Source organism: Bos indicus, chromosome 10 (assembly GCF_029378745.1).
Source record: "Bos indicus isolate NIAB-ARS_2022 breed Sahiwal x Tharparkar chromosome 10, NIAB-ARS_B.indTharparkar_mat_pri_1.0, whole genome shotgun sequence".
Lineage (NCBI taxonomy): Eukaryota > Metazoa > Chordata > Mammalia > Artiodactyla > Bovidae > Bos > Bos indicus.
In genome coordinates this window covers 44,424,721-44,451,059 of record NC_091769.1, presented here as the reverse complement: position 1 = coordinate 44,451,059, position 26,339 = coordinate 44,424,721, and the positions used below count along the sequence as shown (strand labels likewise).

Below are 26,339 nucleotides of genomic sequence, written 5' to 3'. Positions count from 1 at the left end.
TCTATGAAATAGATACTTCGGGGAGTTTTTAAGAGGGAGCTTTGCCATCTAATGTTTGAGAAGAATCACCACTGTATTGAAATTAGACTGGATGAGGGGCAAAAAATGAAAACAGGGAGACCAATTAAGAAGCTATTGCAATAATTTAGGTTCAAAAACATTGTCACCTTGGACAATAGCAGAAATAGCTGGAGTGATGAGAAGTGGTTAGCTTCTAGATATATACTGAAGTTTGCTGATCAATTAGATGCAGGGTCTGAGAGTGAGAAGACATATAGATGACCCTGTGATTTCTTTCTTGAGTAACTGGAAGGATAGAGTTACTACCCTTCTGAGCTGTGAGAACTACAGCAGGAACCACTAGAAGGTCAAAAAAGTTGCATTATGAACATGTTAAATATGAGACACCTATTATCTATCAAGTGGAGATTCCCCAACAGGCAGTTAGCATATGAGAGTGAAATACAGGTGAGCAGTCCTTGCTGGGAATATAAAGTTAGGCATCATCAAGGCAACGTATTTGTATTTAAAGCCATTAGAAAAGATGAGCTTATTCAGGGAGTAAGTATAGATAGAGAAGAGGTCCAACTCTGAGCATCTCACTATTTAGCACACTCTTCAGCAATACGTGAGCCGTGAAATTCCAGATGTTCAAGCTGGTTTTAGAAAAGGTAGAGGAACCAGAGATCAAATTGCCAACATCTGCTGGTTCATCGAAAAGCAAGAGAGTTCCAGAAAAACATCTATTTCTGCTTTACTGACTATGCCAAAGCCTTTGACTGTGTGGATCACAATAATCTGGAAAATTCTGAAAGAGATGGGAATACCAGACCACCTGACCTGCCTCTTGAGAAACCCATATGCAGGTCAGGAAGCAACAGTTAGAACTAGACATGGAACAACAGACTGGTTCCAAATAGGAAAAGGAATATGTCAAGACTGTATATTGTCACCCTGGTTATTTAACTTATATGCAGAGTACATCATGAGAAACACTGGGCTGGAAGACGCACAAGCTGGAATCAAGATTGCTGGGAGAAATATCAATAACCTCAGATATGCAGATGATACCACCCTTATGGCAGAAAGTGAAGAGGGACTAAAAAGCCTCTTGATGAAAGTGAAAGAGGAGAGTGAAAAAGTTGGCTTAAAACTCAACATTCAGAAAATGAAGATGATGGCATCTGGTCCCATCACTTCATGGGAAATAGATGGAGAAACAGTGGAAACAGTGTCAGACTTTATTTTTGGGGGCTCCAAAATCACTGCAGATGGTGACTGCAGCCATGAAATTAAAAGACACTCCTTGGAAGGAAAGTTATGACCAATCTAGATAGCATATTGAAAAGCAGAGACATTACTTTGCCAACAAAGGTCCGTCTAGTCAAGGCTATGGTTTTTCCAGTGGTCATGTATGGATGTGAGAGTTGGACTGTGAAGAAAGCTGAGCGCCGAAGAATTCATGCTTTTGAACTGTGGTGTTGGAGAAAACTCTTGAGAGTCCCTTGGACTGCAAGGAGATCCAACCAGTCCATTCTAAAGGAGATCAGTCCTGGGTGTTCTTTGGAAGGAATGATGCTAAAGCTTAAACTCCAGTACTTTGGCCACCTCGTGCTAAGATTTGACTCATTGGAAAAGACTCTGATGCTGGGAGGGATTGGGGGCAGGAGGAAGAGGGGACAACAGAGGATGAGATGGCTGGATGGCATCACTGACTCGATGGACGTGAGTTTGAGTGAACTCTGGGAGTTGGTGATGGACAGGGAGGCCTGGCGTGCTGCGATTCACGGGGTCACAAAGAGTTGGACACGACTGAGCAACTGAACTGAACTGAAGATGAAAAAGAGGGAGCAAAGACTGAGGAGGACTGACTCATGACAGAGGAGGGAAATCAGGAAAGTGTAAAATCCTGGAAATCAGAAGAAAATGCTTCAAGAAGAAGGGAGTGATCACTTTGGAACTACCTATCCATCCAACAAGATGAACATTGGGAAGTGACCACTGAATTTTGTAGTGGATGGCTAGTGGTTCTGATGAGAGCAGAGTTGTTGAAATAGTGGAGGAGAATATCCCGATAGGAGTGGATTTAAGGCAGAATGCAAGGAGAGATTGGAGATGTGAAGATAGACAACTCTTTCCAGGGATCTTACTATAAAAGGGAGGAGAGGAATGAGTCAGTGGCTAGAAGGTGAAGTGGGATCAAGGTGGGGGTTGTTTTTAAGATGGTAGGAAACAGGAGTCACGCAAACATGAGTCTGCAGTATGTGATGAACTGGGTTTAACTAGGATGGCGGTTACCCATTTGAATACACTGAAGTAAGAGAGGTAAGGAGGATGAGAGTGTGAAGGAGAGATAATAATGATGAGCTATGGAATCTGAGCTAGATAAGAACAGGGAGGGTTGGAGGGTTAGAGAAAAATTGGTAGGATCAACAGCTTGTAGGTATATTGGAGAGCTGCTGGAATTAAATCATTCTTGGATGGGGGGAGATATGCTGAAAGGTCAGTAGAGGATGATCAAGTCAGAAAGGAGAAAGGGTCATTGTTGATAGTAATGACCATCCCAGGAAATACCCGTGGGGGTGGACAGCGGAAGCAGGAGAGACCAAGGCCACTGCAGGGCTGACAGGCTGGGTGGGCAGGACACAGCTCTACAGCCAGTATGTACCTTGCTGCTTTACTGAAGTATTCAGAGCTGGTGTCTATTCTGACTCATCAGTTAGTGCCTTTGCCCTATGAGTTGTTAAATATTTTGAGGATGAGTCCTGAGTCCAAGAATTGAAAACCTCACCACTGTGAATGTGATATTTGCAAGCATTGGACTGGGATATTTGGAGAGCACAATGGTGGGCTACAAGTCATCAGGAAGGGAGGATCTGTAATGACTGCCTGCTGAGGGTAGAAGGAGAAGGCTGAACCTCCAAACTGTCCCTTGCCTGAGCCCCCGAGGATACTCCTAAAGGGTGGGTGCAGCACTACAGGGTGAGAAAAAACCAAGGCAAAAGATTTCTCGAGGAAGACAAAAGGCCCTCAAACCGAGTACAATCCAGAACAAATTAAGCCAGCTTCACAATTTTGCCTTGGCAGCCCAACCAATTGAACCCGGTCTGTAAACGAAGCTGCATCTTGTGGCTCTTAGGATGCCTGATTCATACCTGGCTATAATTCATTCCAGAAGCCCCAGTGTGGCTGTGAGTCAGACAGAAATCATCAGCCAAACTACTTAGTCCAGCAAAAAGGACCTGTTTTCCTCTGCTTTTGTTAATGTTTCCTTGATTGATTCCTTCCTCCTTTTCTCCTCCAGCCTCACTTATCAGTCAGAGCCAGGATAAGTACTATCTGAGAGATTTCAAGGTTCTCCTGGTCCTGCTTTCCTTTACGATAACAACTGGGCCCTGGAACCAAGATCTAGAGCTTGCGGGGGTAAAGAGGGGGGAGAGGGGTAGCTGTGCAGGTGAAAGAGCTCATGGAAGACCAGGCCCCCCGACTCCCCATCCATCTTGAGGCAGATTCCCAAGACATGCGGCCTCTCCACCTCACACAAAGCAGCCTTGCTGGAGACTGTGGCTTTCACCACACGGTGACTCAGCTCTCTGAAGGATGGGAAAAGACTGTCTGGGACCGTCAACCACACAGGCACCAAATAACTCATGTTGGAGGAGACCAGTCATTTCTCCCAAGGCCTTTTATACCACTGACCCATAGCCACTGGCCCAAAGGCAAGTAGTACCTGCCTCCTCCCCATTCTTCCATACCCAAACATCAAGCCTGTGTCATTCTCTATCTTCCGCAGCTTTATGCTTCCTTCTGTTCCTCCACAGTCAGTCCCTCTCTCCAAACCCTTCACCCATTTCCAGCATGCCCTCTGGAGCCACCATTTCAGACAATGAGTGTTTCAATATTTTCTTCTCTATAGTTTTCTTATCAACTGAAGCCTACCTTCTCCCAAAGGTGTGCGTTTTCTGACTTCCATCTCTGGTGGAGGCTGCCGTTTCTCCCACACGCCCCGAGACAGGAGGCAGGGGTTGGGGCCAGGATTCACCCGACTCCCTGGTGCTGCACAAACTGCATCAAAGCTTATGCCACTTGAGGTTACCATTTTCTATCTCCTACAATCACTGAAGACCTAGATGTGTGTTGTAGTCATCTTCTCACCATGCCAAATCCTGACCTAATCCTGAGACGTTTAAACCTATCCGTGGATGACCATCCAATACACTAGTGGTTAGTTCCTTGACATTTTCAAGTCTCAAAGCTGAGCTAGTTATGGTCTGAAAATCTTTAGCAACAAAGGATACCAGACCTTCAAGTTCTCTCACTACATCTGCTCTTCAAGAGATGGCCAAGCCTAAGACTCCTTTCTTTCATCCTAATTCAGTGCTAGTTAAGCTTTAACAAGCATCAGAATCACCTGGAAGACTTGTGCAGCCACAGATTGCTGAACTCAAATCCCAGAATTTCTGATTCAATGGGTAGGGGGTAGGGCTCAGGAATTTGCATCTCTAATAAGTACCAGGGAGATGTTGACACTGCTGATGTGTGGTCCACACTTTAAGAACCAGCGTCTTAATGTATTGGGACACATTGGGAACCAGTGATTCCCAAATTATCTTCATGTTAGAATTACCTTGGGGGAGCCTCAGAAAGTATGGATGTCTGTGCTTGCATCCCATGCCCCAGGACTGTAGTTTAATTCACCTGAAATGTGGCTTGGGCATTGGAGTTTTAGAGATCCTCAGGTGGGGCTTCCCAGGTGGCACTAGGGGTAGAGAATCTGTCTACCAATGTAGGAGACGTAAGAGGACATGAGTTCAATCCCTGGGTTGGGAAGATCCTCTGGAGGGGCGCATGGCAACCCACTCCAGTATCTTGCTTGGAGAATCCCATGGACAGAGGTGCCTAGCAGGCTACAGTCCATGGGATCACAAAGAGTTAGACACAACTGAAGTGACTTTGCACGCAAGTATGCACAGGTAATGCTATGTACAGATAATAGCATCTGGAAATCACTGGTATCAACATCTTCTAGCCTCCCTACCCCTCCTACTCAATCTGGAAGATACAGTTAATCATCCAAACTATACCTCCCATCTTCTGTATCCTTGCGTCAGCGTTCTTCCCCAGGGACCCTCAAACCTGGGTCAGTTCATTTCCCCACTGCTCCTAAATACCAGATATCAAATGTGGCTGGAGAAAACTACATAGCCCCCTCATTTTCTGGCTCATCCTAGCTGTCCTCATTAACTGATCTTTTAACTTCACCTTGGTTCTCTCTAGACATGGAGACTAGAGATAATCACTAGTAATCCCCAAACTTCACATTCCAATTTCCCTACGTAAACTCCAGATGACCTCACCTCCAACTGCATCAAGTAAAATTGCTTCCATCAGGCATGCTCTCTTTCCATTGTATACTCCACTCCACCCAAATAACAGTTATCTGTGGCCACTTGCTTTTTATCCTTTCAGCTTAGATGACGTATTCCCACTCCAATTCAAGGTCAATGTCTCTACACTCCCACACAAATCGCCACACTTCGCTAGCATTTACCTTGATAGCAAGGTGCTCTTTCCATATATCTTCAACCATCCCTTCTCTGCTAGCTCTGGACCCCCTGCTTCAACTCTTACCCTCTCCAGGCTCTGACTGTCCCTCTTTTCTTTTTTCTCTCTCATACTTAACCCCAGGTTCCAATTATCAGCTCTTGCTGTTCACTGATGGCTGATTCAGGGCAAGGAGAAAATTCTTCCAAATGTCTTCAGTAAAGGTTTTTGGATTTGGTATTTAGAATTTTTTTTTTCTTGTTTTTCCACGTGAAAAGGAGACTCTGATTGCACTGTCAACACCACACTTTTCTTTATTTCTAGAAATTGACTTCTTTGCTCAGTATGCTAGACACTAATGAGAAAGCTGTCTCAGAAGCATATAGCATTATATTAATGATACTCTTGCTTCCAGCATGTATTTAATATTCGACAAAAGGCAGGCAAATAGCTTCTGTCAGCACAAGGAAAAAACAACAAATCCATCAACCATTAGGGAAACCAATTGTCTAGGGATTGAGGATCTCCTACACACATGGTGACAACCCCAGCTGAGGCAGGGGGGAAAATGAAGGAAAATGAAAAAATACACACACCGGAAGCACAGTACAGGAAGGAAATCGACAAAGCAATAGAAGAGGGTCTGTGTGTTTTGTTTGCTTGACTATTAAATCAAGCTGGGTTTAGGAAGTGTCCTTGCATTGGTACTGTGGCCCAGGTGGCAGATTGGGGCTCCAGAGCTGAGTGATAAACAGTGGTTATCTTTCACTGTGGATTTGAAAAGCCTTAACACTAATTTATAAAGAGTACTATTGTTGCTTCTATTCAAAATAAAAAGTAGGTCAGGAGGAAAAAACAGAGAAATCTTTGGTACTAATTTTCCTCTTAACATACATTTAAAATAAGATTAAACATTATATTTACATAAAATCACATATTTTACATATAATGTTAATTATATTTATATAAAATTTATTGTAATATAAAAACAGTTGACATCAAAAGCATGATACTTAACAGAAAAAAATTGCTAAATTAGACCTTATCAAGGATCCCCTGGAGAAGGGAATGGCAACCCACTCCAGTATTCTTGCCTGGATAATCCCATAAACACAGGAGCCTAGTGGGCTAAAATCTATGGGATCACAAAGGGTCAGACACGACTGAGTGACTAACACTTAAAATTATAAACTTCTGGGACCTCCCTGGTGGTCCAGTATTTAAGACTTTGCCTGTCAATGTAGGGGGTGCAGATTTGATCCCTGGACAGAGAGCTAAGAACTCATATGCCTCGTGGCCAAAACACCAGAACAACGGAAGCAATATTTTGGCAAACTCAACAAAGACTTTAGAAATGGTCCACATCAAAAAAAAAAAAAAAATTAAAAAAACTTTTGTGCTGCAAAGACACCATTTAGAAAATGAAAAAATAAGCCAAAGACTGGGAGAAAATATTTACAAATCATATATCTGTAAAGAACTTGTATCCAGAAAAAGTAAAGAACTCTTAAAATTCAATGACAATAAATAAATAAATCCAGTTTCTTCAATGGGCAAAAGATTTGAATAGACATTTTATCAAAGAAGATGTATGAATGGAAATCAGAATATGAAAATATGCTCAATATCATTGTTCACAAGGGTAACACAAATTTAAACCACAATGAGATACAATTACACACCCATTAGAATGACTAGAATAAAAAAGACGATACCATGTGTTGGTATGGATTTGGAAAAATGGAAACTTTCACGCGTTGGTGGTTGGAATGTAAAATGATATGGCCATTTTGGAAAGCAATTTGGCAGTTCCTTAAAAAGTTAAACATAAACTTGCCATATGATCTAGCAATCTACTCCTAGGGATCTTCACAAGAGAAATGAAAGCATATGTCCACAAAAAGATACAGATATCAATGTTCAGAGGAGCATCATTCATAATCGCCCAAACTGGAAAATTAAAATGTCCATCAACTGGTAACTATGGTAAATATTTATGAACAAGCTATGGTAAATCCACACAATGGAATAATATTCAACAATAAAAAGAACTACTGATTCATGCTACAACATGGATGAACCTCAAAAACATGGTCCTAAGTGTCAGAGGGCAGACACAGAAGACTATATTGTACGTCTGATTTCATTTGTATGACGTGTTTAGAGGCAAATTTGTAGAAGGAGAAACAGATCAGTGGTTGCCTAGGGCTAGAGTTGGGAGTTGTGATACCAGTAAATGGGCATGAGGAAAATTTTTGAGGTGACAGCAGTGCTCTAAAACTAGATTATTTTAATTATACCCTGATAAAGCTATCTTTCAAAACACTTAACAATTCCTAATTCTTTAAATTACCAGTAAACCAAATTTTTATTTTTAATTCCTAGAAATAAAACATGAATAGAGACTTTCAAAGATGGCATAAGAAACAATCACCCCTTCCCCCAAACCCTGATTGTCATGGACTACGCACAGAGAAAAGGCTTCCAGGAGCTGTGTTTGGCCAACCTGATATGAGGAACTGGTGTCTACACCCAGATTGGAAAGTGTGCATTCCTCTGTTCCACTTACAAAGGACAGGAGACCCAGGGGCCCAGACAATCCACAAATTGGATCATCATTCTTGATGATCTTGATAAGGTAGCTAACTCATTTTTTGCCAGACACCAGTTATTTTTACCATCATCATATATTAATTATTGTTGAAGCCTGTCTTGTTCATCCTTAAAGGCCATCAAACAACATGGACTATTAATAGATGTACCACTGGGTATTGGGTTGGCTGAGAAGATCGGTAAGAGTTTTTCCATAACATCTTATGGAAGAACTTGAACTTCTCAGCCAACCCAGCATTTTCTTGTCTGGGGCTGCGCTGAAAGGTGTAAGTGAAGCCCAGGACTTCTACATCCCCTGGGCATCCTTCATGCACGAGGCACTTAGGCTGGAGAGCCAACCACCAAGAGGAGGCAGCCTCCACACTCAGAGAATTTGGAACCTGGCTGGGAAAGAGGGCTCAGAGAGAGTGAATAAATAGTAAATGATAAAAGGCATTGTAAAATCAGGTTGAAAACCTCAAAATGTAAGACAAGGGAGTTGCATCCCTTCCTTGTTCCAACTTGAACATTTGACCACCTTTTTTTTTTTTTTTTCTGATCACTTTTTTAGAGAAAAGTCTGGGTAGTTGGTATATAGGCTGTGGTTGAGTAGCTTAAGGATTTGCTATGGTTCTGTGACAACTACTTATTTAGTGATGGTTTGGGGTCTGTTTTATAAGTTGCATGAATGACAAAATTACTGCATTTCCAAGTCAAGATCTCATCAGTAAAGCTGAGCCAAATGTGTGTGTGTGTTTGTGTATGTGTGCAGCTGCAAAATTTTCTCTTTCTTTTTTTTGCTGATACACTCAGTTCTGCAAAATGACAATGCTGATATTATGAGAAGTAATGTCTTTCTGTTATGATGGCTAAAAAGGGCACAAGGCAAATTTTCCAGTACTGCTCATGGGCACTTTAGCTTAGCTAATGCTACTAAATCAAGCAGAGGCCCTTGGTGCTCCGTGCTGTGCTTGAGTTTCTAAATAAAACCCAGATCTACAAAGTGAAGGCAGGCCACCATCGTGCATACTGACCCTCTTGATCCACACTGTGGTGGAGGGCATGGCCTCATGAGTGATTCCTTTCCTATTGGACAGTCACCATGACTTTTGAATAAATATATGAATTGAACACATTAATGATGGTAGTGTAGGTTTTTGCAGACCAATTTGTATTCAGCTTATATGGGTTCCTATGGTCTTTAAAATAATTAGCAACTTGTGGAGATATGAGTCATTGTTTAACACAAGGTCGGGATTGAATATGAAGTGATATGAGGTTTGAATATGAAGTGATACAAATTTAAAATAATATCTTCACCATCTGTTCTCTCTTCTTTGTATCATATTGTATTTATAGACCTAATGACTCAGATGGTAAAGAATCTGCCTGCAAAGCAGGAGATCTGGGTTCTATCCCTGGGTTGGGAAGATCCCCTGGAGAAGGAAATGGCAATCCACTCCAGTATTTTTGCCTGGAGAATTCCATGGACAGAGAAGTCTGGTAGGTTACAGCCCAAGGGGTCGCAAAGAGACGGACACAACTGAGCGACTAACCCACAAAAATGGAAGTGGCAGCATGATATCTAGGCATTACTAAGCCAATCATTTGTCCATGTGAATGTTCCTGGGGTTAAGGGCTCCATAACCATATTCCTGCTTTTTCTCTTTGCTCAGGAACCAGCCTAAAATATACTCCCCTAAAAGGAGTTGTCTGTATTTCCAAGGCCTAGCTCATATTTGGCCCCACCCTGCCCCCACCTCCTGGAATGTCATACACTTAACTCATGTTCCAAATTACATTATGAGATTTATTTCATTAGAACCATCATCAGGAGTTCCTTTTAGCAATCTTGTTTTGAAATGCAATAAAATGTAAAATATTGTAATCTTATTAAAAATGATGCTTACCTGACTGTTTAACTCTGAGGAGAAAAAGACTAAGTTAGACCTTTATTTTATGTGACATGCCAAAACAAATTCAAGTGGATAAAAGCATTAGACATACCAGTTCATCAAAACATAAAAAGAGTAGAAGGAAAGAAGGATAGAAAAGTCCTTTCTAAAGTTGTAATCAATAGAAGAAATCATAGAGGAAAATAGTGAACTGACTACGTAAACAGAAAAATCCATATATAAGTAGAATTATTAAGTTAAAGAGTAAACAATAATATATTATATATCTTCTTATATATAATGGCATATTATTCAGCCATAAAAAAGAAAAATCCTACCATTTGCAGCAGCACAGATGGATCTTGAGGGCATTATACTCAGTGAAATAAGTCAGACAGAAAAAGACAAATATTGTATAATCTCATCTATATGTAGAATCTGAACAAGTTAGACTCATAGAAACAGAGTGGAATTGTGGTAGCAAGGGGCTGAGGAGAAGGGGAAGTGGTGAGATCTTGTTTGAAGGGTACAAACTTATGATTTGAAGATGAATAAATTCTAGAGATCTAATATACAGCAGGGTGACTTTAGTTAACAATACTGTACTTTACACTTGGAGTTGCTAAGAGCATTTTAAATATTCTCACCACACACATGAAAAGATAATTGTAAGGTAACAGAGGTATTAACTATTATCATGGTAGTCATTTCACAATACATACGAATATCAAATCATCAAGCTGTATACCTTAAATTTATACAATGTTACATGTCAGTTATATCTCAATAAAGCTGGAAAATATATTTAACCATATGAAAAATAAGTATTTGTAATAGAAAAGCAGGATTCAAAATTACAGGTGCAGTATTATTATGCGTGCTGCTGCTGCTGCTAAGTCGCTTCAGTTGTGACCGACTCTGTGTGACCCCACAGACAGCAGCCCACCACGCCCCGCCGTCCCTGGGATTCTCCAGGCGAGAACACTGGAGTGGGTTGCCATTTCCTCCTCCAATGCATGAAAGTGAAAAGTGTAAGTGAAGTCGCTCAGTCGTGTCCGACTCTTAGCGACCCCATGGACTGCAACCTACCAGGCTCCTCCATCCATGGTATTTTCCAGGCAAGAGTACTGTAGTGGGTTGCCATTGGTAAAAATAAATCTTATCCATAGAACTAAAGATAAAAAAACATACCCAAATGTGACTATAGTTCATGTTTGGGTGATGGGACTGTCGGTGGCTTTTTTCTCTCCTTTCCTATGTGATGTGTGTGTGCTCAGTTGCGTCTGACTCTTTGTGACTCCATGGACTGTAGTTCTGCCAGGCCTCTCTGTCCGTGGAATTTTCCAGACCAGAATATGGGAGTGGGTTGCCATTTCCTACTCCAGGGGATCTTCCTGACCCAGGGATTGAACCCACATCTCTTAAATCTCCTGCACTGGCAGCAGATTCTTTACCACTGAGCTACCTAGGAAGGCCTTTCTATGTGGACCAAAATGTAATAATGATCTTTTATAGTATAAAATTGTTGTCAGCCTTTTGTTGAATAATTCACACAACAAACTACTGTGTGCCAGGCCCTAAGAGGCTGGTTGGTGGAGATTTCAAAATTGTCATGAGACTCATCCTGGAGGAAATCCTAGTACAGGATAGGATAGTACAGGCGAGGAAGAAGGAAACCCATGATTAAAATATTTAATCACCCCCCCCAACACACACACACACATATATAATCACAGGACTTCCCTGGTAGCTCAGTGATGAAGAATCCACCTGCCAATGCAGAAGACATGGGTTTCATGTCCTGGTCCAGGAAGATCCCACATGCTTCAGAGCAACTGGGACCATGCCCCACAACTCTTGGGCCTGTGCTCTAGAGTCCCGGGAGCCACAACTACTGAGCCCATGTGATGCAACTACTGAAACCCCTGTGCCCGAGAGCCCGTGCTCAGCAACAAAGGTCATTGCAATGAGAAGCCTGCACACTGAAACTAGAGAGTAGCCCTTGCTCTCCACAACTAGAGAAAGCTTGTTCAGCAATGAAGACCCAGCACAGCCCAAAATAAATACATAAAATTATTAAAATAAAAATTTTAAAAATCTAATCACAAGTTCCTCACAAGAAGAGGCTGGGGGCTATTGGTGCTATTAGGTCCCAGAGGCAGGGTAACTCACTCAGGCAGGCTCTGAGGGGAGGAGGCAGCAAGGGGTCTGTCACATGCATGCATGTTAGGTCTCTTCAGTCATGTCTGACTCTTTGTGACCCTATGGACTGTAGCCCCACCATGCTACCCTGTCCATGGAATTCTCCAGGCAAGAATACTGGAGTGTGTTGCCATGCCCTCCTCCAGGGGATCTTCCTACCCGGGGATCAAACTCATGTCTGCCTGCATCTCCTGTATTGCAGGAGGATTCTTTACCCAGTGAGCCACCTGGGAAGCTCCTGTCACATGAGGGCCACCAAATAATGACACATGGTGATGGAAGGCTTGAAGGAGGGGTTAAGTATCCCACAGAGTCAGAAGGCAGCATCTTCATAAGGGTGACTGTTGCATGAGATGTATACCCAGAGGCTTCTAGGATGACTGGCAGGCTTCTGGCTTACCAGTGCTGGTGTCCTTTAGAAAGAGAGGGATCTCACTTGGAGCTTGTCCCCAGTCTTGGCCCTGTTGAGTTCAGGGCTGGGCTAGTGGAGATCTATGTGGAGTTTGGGAGAGAGAGCTGTGCTGGAGATAGAAGCAGAGGTTTTAATTGTAAGTTTGGATGAAGGACCCAGGCAGGATATGGAGAGTGAGAAATAAAGCAGAGTCCGGGACAGTGCTCAGAGGAAAACGAACATCTAATGAGGCACTTGTTAAGAACTGCTCAAGGAATGCAACCCAGGAGACGATGAGGTCTACAAGCCACGGGGGAGGGAGCTGCAGTCATGCTGAGTGAAAAGGGCCAGAGAATGAGAGCTGCAGGGCCACTTCAGGAACCAGAACTCCTTATCCAAACTGTGTATGAAGGGGAAGCAAGGCAGGAAGAGAAGCTGGAGAGACGGGGAAGAAGATGAAATCTGGGGAGAGCAAAGGGGCAGTGTGATGTGAAGGCACTGGGGGATTCTGGAGTGTGTTCCTAAAGGCAAGAGGAAGCGCCTGCACCAGAGGTTAGGGTAGCAGCCTCGAGGCAAGCAAGACATACCTCCCCAGGTTGCCCGGATTTAAGATGTTGCGGGAGACAGGCAATACTCAAGCGACTGCCTGAAGAATAACTACCCTTCCCTTAACCTTCTTCCAAACTTACCTCATGGTTACAGAATGTAATATGTCACCTGGATGGCTGCCAACAAGAGATGCCCGACCCTCTGAAACTTGAGCCACGAGCTCACCTAAGCTCAGATAGTGTCATCACCAAACAGGTCCTAGTCCCCTGTTACATTCAGTCACACCTCAACTGTTCTGCTGCCAGACCCATGAAATGTCATCTCTTCCCAGCCACCCTGGACCCCTGCCAGTTCAATACTGTCATCCTAGAGCCTCCAACTCATTTATTTATCTATCTTCCCAACAGAAAAAGCAGCGTCCCTTTAAAGGATAAGTAGACAAAGATCTGCTCACTTAGAGTGTGCAGACCATGATTTCTGGGCAAGGCCAGTAACAGCAGGACTGCCACACTGGGGGGCGGGGCGTGGGGGGTGTGGATGGGGGGTGGGGGATGGTGGGCGGTGTTGGGGACCAGAGGCGGGGGTGGGGCAGCAGCCCTGATGAGCATTCTGGTGCTCCTTGATAGCTGTTTGCATCCTTCTCTTGACACTGACACTGTGTGTCTTGTTCCCGTGTGTGAATTGTAGTCCCTTGTAGGACAGTGGGGTTAAATCTACTTCTCTGTCAATCTCAGCACATGGTACTTTGTGCAGTCGGTCCCCTTTCCCCTTCTCCCTGCTCTGAATCCCAAGATGATGTATGGAACTTGAGAGGCCATCTTGAAGTCAAGAAGTGACAAACATGGGGGAGGGGAAGGTCAACAGCATCACCCAGTCTCTGTCTATGACCTCACCAAGCTGCTGAATCAATGACAGCAGCCAGCTAACATGATCCTTTGCTTTATGAGAGAAAATTATTTTTTTCTCCTAAGTCCCTTGTAAGTTAGGTTTTCTGTTTCCAGCAAACAAATGTAATTTACCCAGCACCCATTCCCCCACCTTCTTACTCAGAGACTCCAGCTTTGTTGAGCTCTCCATCCCCCCCCATACAGCTAGGTGCCCCAGGTGATGCCGATTCCATCTCCAGTTCCAGGGGTGGTGTCCACGGGCCAAGTGCAATCCCATCTCCTGTGCTAGTGTTGCGTTAAGGAACCAATGAGACATGGAGGCTGAAATCTGTTAAGGCTTCTGGGGAAACATTCTGATGGTATAGTAGCAAGAAGACCTGTCCCTCTTCCTCCTTCTTGTGAAGACTGCTGTCTAGGTTTCATAACCGAACCGTTGTAATCGTCTTGCCACTCCCCTGAGGATGATGCCAACACAGAAGGTGGTGGGTGAAAAGACAAAAACGGCCTGGATCCTTATACATGTTTTTGCCTCACTGAATCAACCAGCCTCGAAGGCTGCCTGCCCCTTGCACTTCCTGAGCTGCAGCAACGTCATTCTTTATTCTTCAAGGGAGTTTGAATTGGGGGTTTTGTCACTTATTCCTGGAAATATCTTTACAGATAATGAGGGTATTTTAAAAGTTTTGCTTGTGACTTTCTAACTTGAGCTTTTTATAAGAAAAGGTAGATAAAGCCTCAGCCTGTGTGTTTATTAATAGCATTTTCCAGTGTTGAGTACGATGCTATTTCCTCCCTCTTGAAAGTTTAGCTACAGAGAATGGTTTAGATCAAAATGTATCCTGAAGTGAATGTTAATTTTATCGTGGTCAACTTGACCCAGCCAGAAGAATGCTCAGATTTATTAAACTTGTGTCTCTACGGAAGGTAGAGAAATTGAGCCAATAATAATAGATTATCTTCTCACTGATGGGGCTTTAGGGGGTCAGTGAGCAAGTGAGAAATAACATGCTCACTTCTGCAGAGACTTGAGGAAGAGAGATCAATGATCTCTTCCTCATAGGAGTTGGGGCTGCTGCAGCTGGTATTCCCTGATCCCCAACCCTCTCCAGTTCCCTCTGGGACGGTAAAGATGGGGACCCTGCAAATTATCTGTGGTTGGTACAATTAATACTAATCAATTAGTGCTGATAGTTAATACTGGGTCTCAGAGTCATTTCATCCCTAGGAGAGGAATGCTTTGAAACTTGCTGGGTTCATACACCTGGCGCAGTGCCTGACACACAAAAGGCACTCAAAACCCGGTGTTTAATGGGTGAACGAGGGATGCCAGGTAAGTGGTACCATTTCTATATCCTCCTCTCCTCCACCATTAATCCAATAAATTGTTTTCTCTTTGTTTAAATATGTACATTGCTACATATAGCTGAACTATGCAGGTGGTTTAGGGTGACTTGGAGTAGCCTGTCTGGGCTCACTGAATTATTTCAGAAAGATTCGCAGTATAATGTCTTAGTCTTCTGAACCAAAAGCTGAGGATATTTTTAGAAGCTATGGGCTAGAGGAAGACCCTTCACAAAATATTGCAACCCAGAATTTAAAGATGCATTGCTGGCTCTGGTTTCTAATTCCGTCATGCTCTTCTGGGAAGACCTCTGTGTAAGACTCTCACTTTTGCCCCGGAAGGAACTGGAAATGTTTCAGGTACATAGCCACGTTTCTCCCACTTGTGCTGAGATAATCTGGAGGGTGTGTTCCCAGATAAAGATATCAAATGCCCACCTTGCTTTGAGGCTCTCCGCAAGACGTATCTCCTTAAATGGCTAAAATCTTTCAATTATTCTAATTTCACACTTGCTTAATCAGCAGTATTTCCAGACATATATTTCCCACTTTCAACTCTGAACATAGTCACGGGGGCTTGATTATTTTCTTTTTTCAGACATGTGCCCTTCTGTGGATGCCCAGGATCTGTCACAGTGAAGCACAATACCCTAATACATGTTTGCGAAATTAATGAACAAACTGCACGGATCACTAGAGTAGGAGGACACAGGAGTTTACCTCATATGTAAGGCAACGCATCTGACAGAGATTATAACTTACAAATTTGATAAGAAACAGTGCAAAGGAAGGGAGGATCTGAAAGCAGGAAGTAGAAGGGTGTTCAGTCTTAAATATATCATCATAAATATAAATGCTACTATTTGCTGTTTATCCTATACACATAGGAGTTGCTGGCATGGTATTAGATGCTACATATATGACATTTCATTCTTATAATGATCTTGTATAGTAGACACTATTGTTGCGATTCTAAAGATGAGATACTCAGGACCCAGACTAATCTTCCTGTAGTTACACAGCTATAAGTAGTCTACCATCTGCTTGACCACTTTATAACCTGGTCAGGGTGACCAGGGTCACCTTTTAGGGTAATTCTAAGAACCTCATCAGATCTGAAAGAGGAAAGAGGAGTAGAGGGAACATGGAATGAGATAAACACTGAAAATACTTCAAAGCTGCTAAAGTCTCTTGGACATGCTCAGTCACTTCAGTCATGTCTGACTCTGTGACCCCATGGACTGTAGCCTGACAGGCTCCTCTGTCCATGGGATTTTCCTAACAAGAATACTAAAGTGGGTTGCCATTCACCCTCCTGCAGGGGATTGTCCCGACCCAGGGATTGAACCTGTGTCTCCTGCATTGCAGGCAGATTCTTTACCACTGAGCCACTGGAGAAGCTTTGGGTACTATTAAAATCCAGGCAGGCATGGGCTTGGCTAATATTTTGTCTGCTTTCCAATGAGATGTTTTCAACTCTTTCCCTATTAAAAATGCCTCCAATGCTTTGATCTAAGCCAACAGAAATGATAGATTAATGTATGACAAAGAAGGATGCGAGGTAAATGATTACTCTGTCCTGCAGTGTTGTCGCAATGAGACAAGCTGGGACCTGGCGCTCTGCTGCAGTGCTCGCACCTGGACACACTTCTCCTTGAGCAACAAAATGGGACTGAACTAAATGGGACTAAAAATAACTTCACGCATGTTCAGTTAGGGCAGATTCTGAACAAAAGATTGAGAGAGACCAAAAAACCCAGCTGCCACTTTTGAAGAGTTTGGAGCAAAAAAAGCAAGGTACTGCACATGCTCCTGAGCTCAACATCACCTAAGAGGAGGGAAAAACACCTAAGACACGTCTCCGAACTGACTCCTGTAAGCACCCCTACCCTCACCCAATATAAGGAGCAAGCTTGTCACCTCCTCCCCCTACACTTAGGGAGCAAGCAAGCAAAGGAATCTGTTACTTGGGGCCCCAATAAAGCCTTGCATGAATCTCCTGTCTGGCCTCTAGTCAACCTCTATTGGTTAGGGAAGGCCAAGAACCCTGGTTGGCATCAGCAAGAGCAAGTTTGTTTAATCTTCACACAGAAATCCCCATCCAGCTCAACAGCTTCACTCAATAGAACTTGGTGTTCTGAACTCTGTACAAGGGTTGCCTCTTGCTTCCAGAATGCCCCTCAATCCAGCCACCATCAGCCTAAATCCTGCTCTTCCTTTAATGCTAGCTCAAATCGTATCCTCCATTCTAGTTTGCAGTGATAATTCTAACACTTAACATTTACTGAGCCAGATACTATGCCAGACACTTTTAATTATTATTTAGTTGCCATAATAATGCTATGTAGGAGAAACTACTATTAATCTACAGACTTAGAAAACTAAGCCTCAGAGCAATTAAATAACATTCCCAACATCATACTGCAAGGAATAAGTACAAGAGTCATCTCTTTTTGTCAGTCAACCATATTTAAAAAAAATTGATTTCAGTTTGGTGTTGAATTGATTCCCTTGTGTTTTATTTATTAGGTGGTTGTCTTTAAGACACTGAAGTACCTAGAGTCAAGGAAATGTATCCACTCACAGTAACTAATAGAGTAAATCTCACATGAATACATTGCCTTTTAGAATTTTTTTTTTCTAAAAGGATGTCTTCTTTGCATGGCATTATTATTTCTTTCAGTACTCGGCTAATGCCCTAATTCCTCAATGAGGCTTTACAATGCAGGTTAATAGCTGCAGAATGGTTTTAATTTTACCACAATAGATAGCTGTGATGCTCTGGGAAAGATTCAAAAACTTTAAGGCATAGTTTCTATAATAAAAACCACTGGAATTCTGATTTTAAAGAATATCTAATGGCATGGATATAGTTGATAAAAAAGCATAGAACAATACAGAATACACAATATTAAGTGAAAATTTAAATTATGCACTTATAGATACATATTTTTTAAGCCGTGGAAATAAGGACACAATAAATGTTAAGAGTGGTTAGCTCTAAATGGTAGAGTAATATGTGGTTTTCATTTTCTTTTCTATACTTCATTTTCTAATTTTTCTGAAATGAGCATGTATTGCTTTTAATATCAGAAAACAACAAAAATTCACTCTCCAATAAAAAGTACTAAGGCTCTTTGGGGGAAACGGCTGAGTCCATGTTTAAGGCAGGAAAAGAACAAGGTGAGCTTTGACATACTGCTGTTTCAGAAAGTATGGGAACACTCCAAGACAAATGGGATTGTGTCAAAAGGTTCCAGGAACTGGCTCAAAGGGCTCCCACTGACTAAATTTAGAACAATGAGAGCATCAAAAATAATAATGACTATAATTAATAAGTTAATAAAAAAAGGAAAGAAGATATGCTGGATAAGAAATATTGACATAATGATAGAAAACTAATTGTTTTGTAACTTCTAAGTAATATTTGATTATGGCAAGAAAGATCAATGGATGCTAAAGCTATCAGGTGAAAGGTAGTTGAGAGACTAGATAATATCATTGTACAGACAGAGTATTTATTTGCCAAGAAAGAGGATATTCCTTTAGTAAGGGAGACATTTAGCAGATCTTACCGTAGCCAAGGACTCCAAGTGACTCCTATGCTCATTAAATCTTGAGAAGTGCAGTCTTAAACCATGAGATAGATAAGTGTGCAAAGGTAAGTTTCTAATAATTTTTCTTTTCAGAGTGTGGCGCTTCTCAAACCTGCCTGGAGAGCTTTAAACACCACTGGTGCCTGAGTCCCACTCCCAGAAATTCTGATGTAATGGTGTTGGAGTGCTATCTGGACACTGAAATTTTTTAAAGATCCCCAGGTGAGTATAGGGCTTCCCAGGTGGCGCTAGTAGTAAAGAATCCACCTGCCAATGAAGGAGATGCAAGAAACATGGGTTCCACCCCTCGGTAGGGAAGAGCTCCTGGAAAAGAAAATGGCAACCCACCCCAGTATTCTAGCCTGAAAAATCCCATGGACAGAGGAGCCTGGTGGGTTACAGTCCATGAGGTCACAAAGACTTGGACATGACTGAGCACACATACTTAGGTAAGTATACTGTGCATACAAGGTAGAGAAGCACAGCCCCAGAGAAATGGTAAGTGAGAAATGCTTTCAGCTGCAAGTAATAAAACCCAAGCAGGGGTGGCTTAGCCGGCTCCCAGACTTTGCCACATGTTAGAGTCACTCAAGGAGACTGAAAATATTCTGATGCTCTGAAAAAACATTGACTTAATTGTCCTGGGTGTTTTCTGGTGGCAGATACTGTCAGGCTGGTTGGGTAGCTCGGTCATGTTAACTACTATCCACTTGTCTCTTGCCTCTGTCCACCTCTGAGTGGGACTGTAGCTGGGACTTGCCAGCCCTCTCTGCAGCCTGGGTAGCTATGTGCTTATGTTCTTGCCAATGGAATGTGAGTAGAAGTATGTACCACTTCTGAGCTGGCCCCATACCACTTTTTAGGCTCCTCCATACTCATCCTCCTCCTTTCCAGTTGGAAAGGTCATGACCTGAATGACCCTGGAAGGCATGTGTAGAAGAAGGCTCTTACCAAGAGTTCCTACATGGAGATAGGACGAACCACCTGCCCACCTGACACTCCCAACAGGAAGTGTTCTGTGAACAGACACAGTCATCAGAGTATTTGCATTATGTGGGCACTTTCAGCTATTTACCAAAATCAGATATCACCTTTTCTTATCTTTGTAATACCCAAGTGAGGCAAGTATCACTAGGCCCAATTAACTATGAGGAAGCTAAGACCCTGTCACTTAGGTAGAAGGTGGCAGAGAACAGGCTTCAAACCAAGTTTTTCTTAAACAAAACCCAGGTTCTTAATCACATACCATGTATTTTCCCATGGAGGAACACTTACAATTGGAAAAAAGGAAGAGTTGATAGATTCTGTAGTTAAAACAGAAAACATCTGTGCTTTAAAGACTTAATGATCAATTCTGCATTTGATGCCTTGTTGCTCAGTAATTTTTAACTGCATGTTTTTGCCTCAGCAACCAGGCTCCCCTGACTGCTTCTTTTTCACACGTGTCTTATATGTTCACATGTCTGCTCTATATGCTGCCACTCTGTTAGTCTGCCCAAAATAGAGACCTTCTCCTTCACTTCCATCTTTAAAACCTACCAGCCAAAGTTCAAATTTCTCACCTACTCCTAACCTTTCTTTTCCTACACAGGCACTTTGCTCCAGCCAAATTTGCTTATCTCCTTTAAAAACTGATTCCCTGGTGGCTCAGAGGTTAAAGCGTCTGCCTGCAATGCAGGAGACCTGGGTTCGATCCCTAGGTTGGGAAGATGCCCTGGAGAAGGAAATGGCAACCCACTCCAGTATTCTTGCCTGGAGAATCCCATGGATGGAGAAGCCTGGTAGGCTACAGTCCACGGGGTTGCAAAGAGTTGGACACGACTGAGCGACTTAACTTTAACTGATTCACAAACTTTCACGGTAAGAAGGAACTTTAAGGTCAAGTAATTCAACAACCATCTGTATCAGATGGTTGTAACATCTAACTATTGCTATGTAACAAACCATCCTAAAACTTAGAGTTTGAAAACATATTTATCATTCTATGAGTTGATTGTGTTGTTCTTCTGTTGGTCTTTCTTGGGACCACTCATATGATCCTATTGGCTGGCGGCTGGGCTGGACTGGAAGTTCATTAAGGCCCTTCTCATATGACTGGCGGCTGTATGCTGTCGGCTAGGGTGCCTCCAGGCTCCTCCATATGGGCTTCATCCATGAGATGTCTCTCTCATCCTCCAGGCTCTTCCATGTGGCCCCTCTCTCTACAACAGGATAAACTAGAATTCCTTACAGCTGGCTTCCAACAGGAGAAAAGCAGAAGCTATTGGACCTTTTCACACTTAGGCCTGTAGCCAACACAATGTCACTTCTGCTACATTCTCTTGGCCAAAGCAAACCACAGGGCCAGTCCAGATGGACTTTCTCTCTTGAAGGGAGGAGTGGCAAAGAATCTGCGACCATCTTTAACTATCCATGCGGTCTCATCCCTTCTACATATGTCCTCCCCTTATTCTCCCCACCTCTACTCAAGATTCCTTCTCAGCACACATTATAGTGTTTCAGGTGGGTCCCAGGGCTGGACTTGCCTATATTTGAATCCCAAATCTGCCAGCTACCTATGAGCTTCAGCAAGTTACTATACCTCTCTATACCTCAATTTGTTCAACCATAAGTTGGGGGATGGAGGGCAGGGTGGATATAAATCCTATGTCATAGGATTGTTGTGAGAATTAACTGAGTGAATACAAAGTGCCGGAACATTGTTTGGCTTTAGTAAGTGCTTTATAAGTGTTATCTGTTCCCTGTGGCTCCAATTGGTAAAGAATCCTCCTGCAATGTGGGAGACCTGGGTTTGATCCCTGGGTTGGAAAGATCCCCTGGAGAAGGGAAAGGCCACCCACTCCAGTATTCTGGCCTGGAGAATTCCATGGACTGTATAGTCAATGGGGTCACAAAGAATCGGATACAACTGAGCTACTTTCACTTATTGTTGACGGTTGATCTAATTTTTCTTAGTTGGCGCAGAACACAGAGGAGTCAGGCTGGACCTGGTGTTTAGGCTCCATGGCAGAGGGTATTAGAGGAAGAGATACATACAATCCCTAAGGTGCCATCTTTGCACCAATATGACTTGACTTAGTTGATTATGTGAGGATTATTTCAGGCAGGGGAGAGCATTTCTGTGTTTCTTTCTCAGCTTCTGAAAATGTTCCCCTGAGATAGAACCACTATGTCTGTAATGCTGAATCCCACAACCTATGCCCTAAAAGGTAACCTCAAAATCATCTAAATTTCAGTTTTCCTGGTTTAATAATGCTTCAACTTCATCCTTAGCAAGTTTTGGACCCCTCAGTACTTGAACACCTTTTCTTTCTTTCTTTTTTTTTAACAAGGGCACTTTTCAAAATCCAAAGGAGAAGACTACAGCAGAAGTTGTCTGCAGGATTCTAGATACTGACAATTCTGATCTTGGCACACAGCATATAGCCCCGAGCAGCCATGATTTATAGCAGCAGAGTCTGGACAGGAAATCCATGACAGGTCACAGAACCCCAAACACACAGACTGTGTGGTGAGGGGAGTGGGCAGAGCTGGGGAGAATGACTTGGGGGCCAAGGGCAGGCCTCTGTGGACATTGCTAGCCCATCTCTCTGACCACTGGTCATTTTCTGTGCCTGTGAGTCTTATCTTTCCAGTCCCATTCTTTTGCAAACAGGTTAATCTTTGCTCTAAGAGAGAGAGAGGAGGGAAAAATTATTTAAATTCACTCAGAGGCTGAGGGTAATCATATCAGTGCTTTAGTTCAGATGTTATTTCAGGATAAGATTGCTATTGAAAGTGAAAGTGAAGTCACTCAGTCGTGTCTGACTCTTTGCGACCCCATGGACTATAGCCTATCAGGCTCCTCCATCCACAGGATTTTCCAAGCAAGAGTGCTGGAGTGGACTGCCATGCTATTAGTCTGCCTTAATTTATCGGAAAGTTCTGTAATAAGCCTTCCTGCAGTTATTATTTGTCTTACAGCACAAAATAGGCAAAGTGTAGTCTGACAGACGAAAGCAGTATGTAGAGCTTAGACCTAAAACTCTGAAATAAAATTTTGTGTGTCCTTATTGTATCCTGGAGTGGGTAGCCTTTCCCTTCTACCCTGAAGAAGGAGAGAAGGGAAAGGCTACCCACTCCAGTATTCTGGCCTAGAGAATTCCACGAACTGTATAGTCCATGGCGTCGCGAAGAGTCAGACACGACTGAGGGGCTTTCACTTTATTGTCTTCAAGTTATATTTTTGAAGCATCAAATATGGATATAGCACTGTGCTAGGCACTGGGTGGGGTGGGATACAGGAAAAGAGATCAGACGTTGAGTCCATACTCTGGTCCGGCACCCTGACAATATTGACTTTCTAATGGGCCCTGGAAGTAATAGGCTGTCCTCAATAGCTTTAATGTAGAGTGGAGATGCCATGTACACATATGAATAGTAATAGTAGTCTATTCATGTTACTGGTATTTCTTTCCAGCTTTATAGAAACATATTTAAAGTATAAAACATGATGTCTTGATATATGTATACATTTTGAAATGTTTACCACAAGCTAATTGACATACCCATCACTTCACAGTTACTTTTTCTTTTTTTTTCACGGTTACTTTTTCTTTTTTTGATAAGAATGATTAAAATCTACTCTCGGCAAATTTTCAGTTTACAATTCAGTATTGTTGACTATAGTCACCGTAGTGTATATTAGCTTTCTATAACTTGTTCATCCTGCATATACGAACTTCCTATCCTTTGAACAACATTTTCCCATTTTCTCCACCCCTCTGTCCCTGGAAATCACCATTCTACTCTGCTTCTAAGAGTTTGACTTCTTTAGATTCTGTATATAAGTGACATCATACAGTATTTGTCTTTCTGTGTCTCGTCCATTTTACTTAGCATAATGTCTACCAGGTTCATCTGTGTTATCACAAATTACAAGAGTTCCTTCTTTTTAAAGTCTGAATAATATCAGAGCATATATATATATATATATACACACACACACACATAGATAGAGAGAGAACACATATATGCTGCTGCTGCTGCTGCTAAGTTGCTTCAGTCGTGTCTGACTCTGTGCGACGCCATAGACGGCAGCCCACCAGGCTCCCCCGTCCCTGGGATTCTCCAGGCAAGAACACTGGAGTGGGTTGCCATTTCCTTCTCCAAGGCATGAAAGTGAAAAGTGAAAGTGAAGTCACTCAGTCGTGTCCGACATATACACATGCTCTATATATGTGTTCCGGAGAAGGCAATGGCACCCCACTCCAGTACTCTTGCCTGGAAAAATCCCATGGACGGAGGAGCCTGGTAGGCTGCGGTCCATGGGGTGGCAAAGAGTCGGACACGACTGAGCGACTTAGCAGTAGCAGCAGCATGCACACACACACACATACACACATTTTCTTTATTCATTCATCTGTTGACAGTTCCTTAGGTTGTTCCCATATCTTGGCACAGTAAATAATGCTGCAATGAAAATGGAAGTGCACATATCTCTTCAAAACACTGATTTTCATTTCCACTGGACATACACCCAGAAGCAGAATTTCCAGATCTATGGTAGCTCTATTTTTAACTTTTTTCAGGAACCTCCAAACTGCTTTCCATAACGGCTGTACTAATTTACATTTTTAACAACAGTGCACAAAGGTTCTCTTTTCTCAACACCCTCAATACTTACCTTTTGTCTTGTGGATAACAGCCATCCTAACAGGTGTGAGGTTATATTTTGTAAGTTTAATTTGCATATCCCTGTTGATTAGCTATATATTGAGTACATTTCATGTACCTGTTGTCCATTTGCATGTCTTCTTTTGAGAAATATCTATTCAAGTCCTCTGTTAACCATTTTAAAATCAGGTTAATAACCTTGTTTTCTTGCTTTGAGTTGAGTTCCTTATATTATATACTTTGGATATTAACTTCTCATCAGATACAGTCTACAAATATTTTTTCTCATTGTGTAAGTTGTTTTTTTAACTGTGCTGATTACTTCTTTTGCTGTGTAGAAGCTATTTGGTTTGAGGCATTCCCATTTGTTTATTTTTGCTTTGGGGATAATATCCAAAATAATTCATTGGTCAGACCAGGGTCAAGAAGCTTTTCCTTTATGTTTTCTCCTATTAGTTTTAAGTCTTAAGTTTAGGTCTTTAATCCATTTTGAGTTGACTTTTATATATCATGTGAGATATGAGTACAATTTCATTCTTCTGCTTGTGGATATCTGGTTTTCTCAACAGTTTGTTGAGATCATCCTTTCTTAATTGTGTATTCTTGGCACCTTTGTCAAAAATCAGTTGACTGTATATGCATGGATTTATTTCTGTGTTCCCTATTCTGTTTTGGGGTTCTAAATATTTGCTTTTAGGCCTGTGCAATACTGTTTTGATTACTATAGTTTTGTAGCATATTTTGAAACCAAGGCATATGTGCCTCCTGCTTTGTTCTTCTTGCTTAAGATTGCTTTGGTTTAAGGCAAGAGATTAATGTAAAGAAATACTTTGATATTAACTAAATATGAATCATAAGTGTGAGCTCTTGTGGTCATAGGAGCCTTTCTCAAGAAGCAGCACCCTGCATTATGAATATAATTTAGAGGTTGAAGAGCGCAGGCTCAGACTCCAGATTCAGGGTCTGGCTATCCCATGTATCAGCTGTGTGACTCTGGCCAAGCCACTTGATTCCTCTATGCTTTGGTTTCTTCATCTATAAAGTGGACATGAGTTATATTTACCTCACAGGGTGGTTATAAAAATTAAATGAAAATAAAATAAAATACTGGGACTAACCATATCATTAGTATCATCCAAGTGGTAGTTGTTAGTGTTTTTATTGTTTTGATGGGTAGAGAGGAAGGAGGAGCAACAATATCAAAGATTTATGGTAGAAGATGACATAAGCCATCTGTTACAGGAGAAGAGTAATTAGCACAGTGTTGGCTCAGCCTGTCTCACTCTCCATCCTTTTGCTTGCTTGGCTCTTGGAGTCAGAAAGTGTCAGAAATATAAACGGAGAGGGGCACTAGAATTACCCTAGTCAATCTTTTGTATTCTCTTCGACATTTTTCAAGAGGTTCCATGGGGTTTGGATGGCTCTTCAGCTATTTTTGCCCTCTACTCTTTGTTTAGATGGAGCATGAGGCAGAGCCTGGCAAGAGGGGCTTCTGGCCATTTCCTCCTAAACTGAAGTGATCTCAGCCACATCTGAACCCTCAGGGTACTTGATTTGAAGTACTTTTTTGTTATTGTTTGTTTTAACACTTGCCTAGTCTTTGTCATAGTAAGATTGCTTTTGCACATGTCACATGACCCTGATGAACCACATGAGGGTTAAGGCTGGGCCTTTCTTGCTTTGTACT

At 42.3% G+C, this 26,339-nt stretch overlaps 1 non-coding gene across 1 annotated transcript; it reads left to right on the top strand.

Annotated features, from left to right (window-relative positions):
- The first annotated feature begins 20,633 nt into the window (after positions 1–20,633).
- Positions 20,634–20,705, top strand: TRNAC-GCA (transfer RNA cysteine (anticodon GCA)). The gene has a single exon. It is a non-coding gene; the product is annotated as a tRNA-Cys (tRNA).
- Positions 20,706–26,339: the final 5,634 nt, after the last annotated feature.